We start from the raw sequence: 8134 nt of genomic DNA on the forward strand, positions 1-8134 counted from the left end.
AATAACAATTTTTCAATGGTGGCAAGTCAAGCATATTATAGATTCTCTTCGGCATAACGGAAATACTTGCACCAAGATCACATAAAGCATTACAATCAAAGTCTTTGACCCTCATCTTAATGATGGGCTCCCAACCATCCTCTAGCTTCCTAGGAATAGAAGTTTTGCGTTCTAGTTTCTCTTCTCTAGCTTTTATGAGAGCATTTGTAATATGTTTCGTGAAAGCCAAATTTATAGCACTAGCATTAGGACTTTTAGCAAGTTTTTGTAAGAACTTTATAACTTCAGAGATATGGCAATCATCAAAGTCTAAACCATTATAATCTAAAGCAATGGGATCATTGTTCCCAATGTTAGAAAAAATTTCAGCAGTTTTATCACAGGCAGTTTCAGCAGTTTTAGCGGTTTCAGGCAGTTTTTCGCGCTTTGCATTAGAAGTGGAACCATTGCTAACACCAATTCTTTTACCATTATTAGTAGGAGGTGCAGCAACATGTGGAGCATTAGCATTACTAGTGGTAGTAATAGTCCAAACTTTAGCTACATTATTCTCTTTAGCTAGTTTTTCATTTTCTTCTCTTTCCCACCTAGCATGCAGTTCGGCCATTAATCTTATATTCTCATTAATTCTAACTTGGATGGCATTTGCTGTAGTAACAATTTTATTTTCATTATCCCTATTAGGCATAACTTTCAATTTCAAAAGATCAACATCAGCAGCAAGACTATCAACTTTAGAAGCAAGTATATCAATTTTCCCAAGCTTTTCTTCAACAGATTTGTTAAAAGCAGTTTGTGTACTAATAAATTCTTTAAGCATGGCTTCAAGTCCAGGGTGTGTATTCCTATTATTGTTGTAAGAATTCCCATAAGAATTACCATAGCCGTTGCCATTATTATAAGGATATGGCCTATAGTTGTTACTAGAATTGTTCCGGTAAGCATTGTTGTTGAAATTATTATTTTTAATGTAGTTTACATCAACATGTTCTTCTTGTGCAACCAATGAAGCTAATGGAACATTATTAGGATCAACATTTGTCCTATCATTCACGAGCATAGACATAATAGCATCAACCTTATCACTCAAGGAAGAGGTTTCTTCGACAGAATTTACCTTCTTACCTTGTGGAGCTCTTTCCGTGTGCCATTCAGAGTAATTAATCATCATATTATCAAGAAGCTTTGTTGCTTCACCAAGAGTGATGGACATAAAGGTACCTCCAGCAGCTGAATCCAATAGGTTCCGCGAAGAAAAATTCAGTCATGCATAAAAGGTTTGGATGATCATCCAAATAGTCAGTCCGTGGGTTGGGCAATTTTTAACCAAAGATTTCATTCTTTCCCATGCTTGTGCAACATGCTCAGTATCTAATTGTTTAAAATTCATTATGCTACTCCTCAAAGATATAATTTTAGCAGGGGGATAATATCTACCAATAAAAGCATCCTTGCATTTAGTCCATGAATCAATACTATTCTTAGGCAGAGAAAGCAACCAATCTTTAGCTCTTCCTCTTAGTGAGAAAGGGAACAATTTTAATTTTATTATGTCACCATATACATCTTTATACTTTTTCATTTCACAAAGTTCAACAAAATTATTGAGATGGGCGGCAGCATCATCAGAACTAACACCAGAAAATTGCTCTCGCATAACAAGATTCAGTAAAGCAGGTTTAATTTCAAAGAATTCCGCTGTAGTAGCGGGTGGAGCAATAGGTGTACGTAAGAAATCATTATTATTTGTGGTTGTGAAGTCACACAACTTAGTATTCTCAGCAGTATTCATTTTAGCAACAGTAAATAAAGTAAACTAGATAAAGTAAATGCAAGTAACTAATTTTTTTGTGTTTTTGATATAGCAAACAAGATAGTAAATAAAGTAAACTAGCAACTAATTTTTGTGTGTTTTGTTTTAGTGCAGCAAACAAAGTAGTAAATAAAATAAAGCAAGACAAAAACAAAGTAAAGAGATTGGATTGTGAAGACTCCCCTTGCAGCGTGTCTTGATCTCCCCGGCAACGGCGCCAGAAAATATGCTGCTACCCTGGACTGATGTGGGCGTAGTAGCTTCCTTGTGACGTTGGGAACCCCAAGAGGAAGGTATGATGTGTACAGCAGCAAGTTTTCCCTCAGTAAGAAACCAAGGTTTATCGAACCAGTAGGAGTCAAGAAGCACGTTGAAGGTTGATGGCGGCGAGATGTAGTGCGGCGCAACACCAGGGATTCCGGCGCCAACGTGGAACCTGCACAACACAACCAAAGTACTTTGCCCCAACGAAACAGTGAGGTTGTCAATCTCACCGGCTTGCTGTTACAAAGGATTAGATGTATAGTGTGGATGATGATTGTTTGCAGAAAACAGTAGAACAAGTATTGCAGTAGATTGTATTCGATGTAAAAGAATGGACCGGGGTCCACAGTTCACTAGAGGTGTCTCTCCCATAAGATAAATAGCATGTTGGGTGAACAAATTACAGTTGGGCAATTGACAAATAGAGAGGGCATGACAATGCACATACATGACATGATGAGTATTGTGAGATTCAATTGGGCATTACGACAAAGTACATAGACCGCTATCCAGCATGCATCTATGCCTAAAAAGTCCACTTTCAGGTTATCATCCGAACCCCTTCCGGTATTAAGTTGCAAGCAACAGACAATTGCATTAAGTATGGTGCGTAATGTAATCAATAACTATATCCTCGGACATAGCATCAATGTTTTATCCCTAGTGGCAACAGCACATCCACAACCTTAGAACTTTACATCCTTTGTCCCAGATTTAATGGAGGCATGAACCCACTATCGAGCATAAATACTCCCTCTTGGAGTTACTAGCAAAAACTTGGCCAGAGCCTCTACTAACAACAGAGAGCATGCAAGATCATAAACAACACATAGGTAATAGATTGATAATCAACATAACATAGTATTCTCTATCCATCGGATCCCAACAAACACAACATATAGCATTACATATAGATGATCTTGATCAAGTTAGGCAGCTCACAAGATCCGACAATGAAACACATGAGGAGAAGACAACCATCTAGCTACTGCTATGGACCCATAGTCCAGGGGTGAACTACTCACTCATCAATCCGGAGGCGACCATGGCGGTGTAGAGTCCTCCGGGAGATGAATGTAGCGACCCGGGAAAATACTCCTATTAGATTTTTGTTTGTTCTTTTCTTTTATGCATCCTCATGGCATATGCATCATCTCATTCATGTTTTAACAACATAAAACTATTTTATAAACCCTAAATATTTTGTTTTTCCCTCTCATATGGTTTTTTATAATAAACCTCCCCTTTTCTATTCTTTAACAAAACCCTAAAATAATAAGATTTATATTTTATTATAAACCTTTGGATCTTATTTTTATCTTATCTCCAACCTGTATTCAAATTCAAACTCTTGTTGTTGTGGTTCAAATCTGTCTACTAAAACAGATTTCAAAAAAATAAAATAAAGGAGAAAAGTTTTTAAAAGAAAAATCAAACCCTAACTCCTCTAACAGGCCGCAGCCCCCCTCTGGCCTTTTCCTTTTCCACGGCGGCCCGTCTCCTTCTCCCCTCTTCCGGCCCAGCCCAACAGAACCGGCCCGTACCTTTTCGCTCTTCTTTTCGACGACGTTGTCGTCTTCTTCGTCCCAGCACGCACATGGCGTGAGGAGGCAGTGGTCCTCCTCACCAACCACCGCGGCGCGCTCCACCTGCTCCCCCTCCCCTTTTAACCCCTCTCGAGACCGAAAACCCTAACCCTACCTTCTTCCTCCCTCGCGCCGCCATCTCTCCTGCTTCCCTTCTTTTTCTCTGTGAAGCCCGAGCACCACCGTCGGCCTCGCCATGGCACCGCCGCTCCGGGCACCCCCCTCCCTGTCCGAGCACACCATCAGGTCCGCCTCGCTCTCCTCGTTAACCCGGTGGAAGGAATCGAGCCCGGGTGCTCTCAGATGCCGCCAAAATCGCCGATTCCCCGCTCCGTCTGCCGAACTCTGGCGATGATTCCGGCCGACCTCGACCTCCTCCGGCGCCGGTGACCACACGTCGAGCTCCCAGGTAACCAGGCGCATAACCTGGACACCGTCGTTGGCCCCTTTGCTTCCTGTTTTCTACTCGTCACCTTGTACCGACGCCGCTCGCCCGTAGATGTCCGACGACGGCCGCCTTCCGACGACCTCCCCCTGGCGGCGCCGCCCCCACCAGGTCCGCGTCGAGCGCCACAAGCCTCGCGTCCTAGGATGCCTCCTTCCGCCCACGCTCGTCCGTGCCATGTCGCGGTGACCGCGTCTGGAACGCGCGCGGCGTCTCCGTGTCAAACACCTTCAGTGCAAGCGCACATGGTCGCCAGCGTGGCCGCCATGTCATCGCCTGGGCCCCACCAGTCAGCCACTCCGGCTAGGTTCTGCCCGGTGAGAAAAACACCTCAGATCCAGATCCCATCTTTTTGCATCTAGCCCCCTGCAAGATTTGTACCCTGATCCCGCGGTCCCTGCAGTTTCTGAAGAAGCCCCTGCGTTTTCCTGAAGTTCAACCCGCGGTACCGCTGTCCAGTCAGCACCCCTGGCCCGCCAGTCAGCCACTGTGGCTAGCCTCCTCTCGGTGAGAAAAGCCCCAGACCCCTTTTCCTGTTTTACTAAAATTTCCAGAAAATGTGTGTATCTCGTATAAATCATATCTTTTGAACCGTAACTCGAAATGCAAAGTATTTTATATGAAAGTTGATCAGAAAAATGTGTTGAACATGAATATGCCATCCATATGCCTGTTTGCATCTCGCATCATGTCGTGACGTGGTAGTTATGCATGTTCACCTAACATATATGCGGAGTATTTCGGATATCCGCCTAAGGTTTTCCCCGCTCCGTTTAACTTTGAAGTAGCTCACCCCTGCCATGTTGTGCCATGCTATTCAACCTTTAACCTTGCCGGTAGAAATGCAACTTCAACCTAATTTGTTTGTCCGGGGTTTCCGACTCCGCTTAAATTGGATAAGTTGCATCGCCGCATCATGTTTGCCATGCCATGCATATCATATCATGATCATGCCGATTCTTTTGCCGTAGTAGTAAGATGTGCATCCGTTGATTGTCGTAGCGATTTGCTTCTTCCCGGATAGGATCGCGAAGTGGTGTGGTGAGATACGACAAGTTCTCCGGATGTCCCTCGGCAAGTTTTAACAGGCAAGCATTTTCCCCTATACTCCTGCCCCTGCAGAAGTCGCTTACCTATTTTATTTTGCCTTCTCCCTCATGCTATCCTTAAGTTGCGTTCTTGTCACGTGTCCCTTCCACTTGTTACCTCAAGCAGCCTATATTGCCTCCACCAACCACCTATGGCTATTGTTTGGTATCGGGTCTGCCTTGCGAGTCGTAGTGCATGCTAGTGCTGTTATATCTCGTTACCGTTATCGCTATCTTATCGGTTGTCTGTTGGGAATCATGACACATGCTACGTGGTTATATCTGTTGAGAGAATCATGGTTACTTGTTAATAATTGTTAAGCGGAGGCATCGGTGGGTCAGCTGATCGTTTTGTGACGGCTCACTTGTGTTTCCTAAATATCTTAGGACCCCGAGTTCTTGTTATCTGTTCCGAGACTGAGCGCTCTAACCACACGTGGGTATGCTTCTGGGTCTCCCCTCGACAACTGCCGGAATCTACAGCTTTGTCCAGTGGCCACAACTAGTTTCGTAATGTTTTACCATTTGTTGTTTGCGTGCATGCCAGCTTGTTACTTATTTATTTTGGGAAGCCCCTGGGTGCCTTGTATCCCTTGTTTCTGGTATGCACGTATAGGTCGTGGAGCCTCTGCGAAGTGGTTTATCGCCCCAGTGTGTGTTTAAACCACCTAGCACGTTGACACACATAGCTAAGTCCGCTTCGGAGATACGGCCGGACTTCGATACGGGTTCAACTTGGTTAGGTGGCTTCCTGGACATTGTTGTCGTGAAGGAGAGTGCGAGTCGTTATATCCACCTGTCGCAAGTGGGTTGATCGTGCGTGTGGGCACATTTGGGCACCCCTGCAGGGTAAAATCTTATCGATAAGCCGCGTCCGCGGTTATGGACGACTTGGAGCTGTATGACTCGACCATAGACAACTTACACCTGTTGTTTATTCATAATAACTTGTGTAGTAAGTTAGCACAACTCTAATAATAAATGGTTAAAACTTGACAACCGTGTGGGTGCCTTTGTAAGTATTTCTTGGCGAAGGGAGAACACATCGGCTGAGTTATGTTTGCAGAGTATAGAACTGTTAGTTACGCTCTCTCACCTTCTCTGATAGACGGCTGTTGTAGAGTGTCTCTATAGGTTTTTAGTGCTTGCGCGCTGCCGCTTAACCCCACCATATTGCCTATGACGTTCCTCTTGCGTCCTCTAAGTCCCCTGCGTGCCTCAAGTACAAAGGACGACTGGTTGACGAATGCTTATACGTCTTGAAGTCTTGTTAAGTACGAACCCGTACTTATTGCTGCTTCTACGGGATATAACCGGGCAGGTATGAAGATATGTTCGATGAAGACGACGCTAGCAAGGTTACCCTTCCGGCTTGGCCTGGGCAGGGTTATGGACGCTACTGGTTATCTTCAGGACTCTTAGTCCAAATTTGTATCTTGTCCGTACTCGGACGTATTCGATCTTCTGTATGATTTGGATCTTTGTATGTATCTATTTGTATCTTGACTCGTTGGAGTCGTTGTTGTAATATATATGTTTCTTGTGGGCTCTATTGTAATCCTGTTGTAATGTTACCGCTCGTGATTGATTCCACCCGCATCGCGTGCATGCTTCGGCGTGTACGAGGCGCTTGGTGGTGCGTCTCCTAGAATCGATATCGTGCGGATTTCGGCGGATTCGCTGGGATCCTCATGTTACCGGTTTTGGGGCGTCACAAGTTGGTATCAGAGCCTCAGGTTGACGATACCCCACTAGTCCAGCCTTTAGGATAACCTTGCCAATGGTCGTTGAGTTTAGAGTGTCAAAATTATTTGCTAAAATTCGTTGGATAGTTCTGATTAGCTCTGATTTTTCTCCTTACCTCTATTCTTTCTCTTCTTACCTTTGCGAGTTTTGAGTCTTCTCTCTTATCCGAGTTCTCTGAGTCTTATGTTCCGACGCGGGTTGGACGATCTTTGCCTTAATCCTATTAGGTCCGATCTTCCGAGGTCCCGACGAAAGCGCATCATCAACAGCGGAACGACGACTTCTTGTTAGTGGTGTCGCCGATCTACGTGGAGCAAGAATTCTTGTTAGTGGTGTCGAGAAGGTCAACACCTCGACAGAAGAAGGTTCCACGCCGTGGTCGGGTGTTTGTCAACATGGTACAAGAAGATCCGATAGTTTAACCAACTCCCCCTTGGGTTGACGTGGAATCTCGGGGCGAGATTCCTTGTTAGTGGTGTCGATTGTAGCGACCCGGGAAAATACTCCTATTAGATTTTTGTTTGTTCTTTTCTTTTATGCATCCTCATGGCATATGCATCATCTCATTCATGTTTTAACAACATAAAACTATTTTATAAACCCTAAATATTTTGTTTTTCCCTCTCATATGGTTTTTTATAATAAACCTCCCCTTTTCTATTCTTTAACAAAACCCTAAAATAATAAGATTTATATTTTATTATAAACCTTTGGATCTTATTTTTATCTTATCTCCAACCTGTATTCAAATTCAAACTCTTGTTGTTGTGGTTCAAATCTGTCTACTAAAACAGATTTCAAAAAAATAAAATAAAGGAGAAAAGTTTTTAAAAGAAAAATCAAACCCTAACTCCTCTAACAGGCCGCAGCCCCCCTCTGGCCTTTTCCTTTTCCACGGCGGCCCGTCTCCTTCTCCCCTCTTCCGGCCCAGCCCAACAGAACCGGCCCGTACCTTTTCGCTCTTCTTTTCGACGACGTTGTCGTCTTCTTCGTCCCAGCACGCACATGGCGTGAGGAGGCAGTGGTCCTCCTCACCAACCACCGCGGCGCGCTCCACCTGCTCCCCCTCCCCTTTTAACCCCTCTCGAGACCGAAAACCCTAACCCTACCTTCTTCCTCCCTCGCGCCGCCATCTCTCCTGCTTCCCTTCTTTTTCTCTGTGAAGCCCGAGCACCACCGTCGGCCTCGCCAT

General features: G+C 44.4%; 1 long non-coding RNA gene across 2 annotated transcripts; it reads left to right on the forward strand.

The window, feature by feature from the left end:
• Window positions 1-4916: 4916 nt before the first annotated feature.
• On the forward strand, window positions 4917-6754 carry LOC139838456 (uncharacterized). 2 transcript variants are annotated; one of them, XR_011755145.1, is made up of 2 exons: window positions 4917-5196; window positions 6518-6754. It is a non-coding gene; the product is annotated as an uncharacterized lncRNA (long non-coding RNA). The 2 variants fall into 2 exon arrangements; XR_011755146.1 differs by having other exon boundaries at window positions 4917-5186.
• The last annotated feature ends 1380 nt before the right edge of the window (window positions 6755-8134 follow it).

This window comes from Lolium perenne, chromosome 3, assembly GCF_019359855.2.
Source record: "Lolium perenne isolate Kyuss_39 chromosome 3, Kyuss_2.0, whole genome shotgun sequence".
NCBI lineage: Eukaryota > Viridiplantae > Streptophyta > Magnoliopsida > Poales > Poaceae > Lolium > Lolium perenne.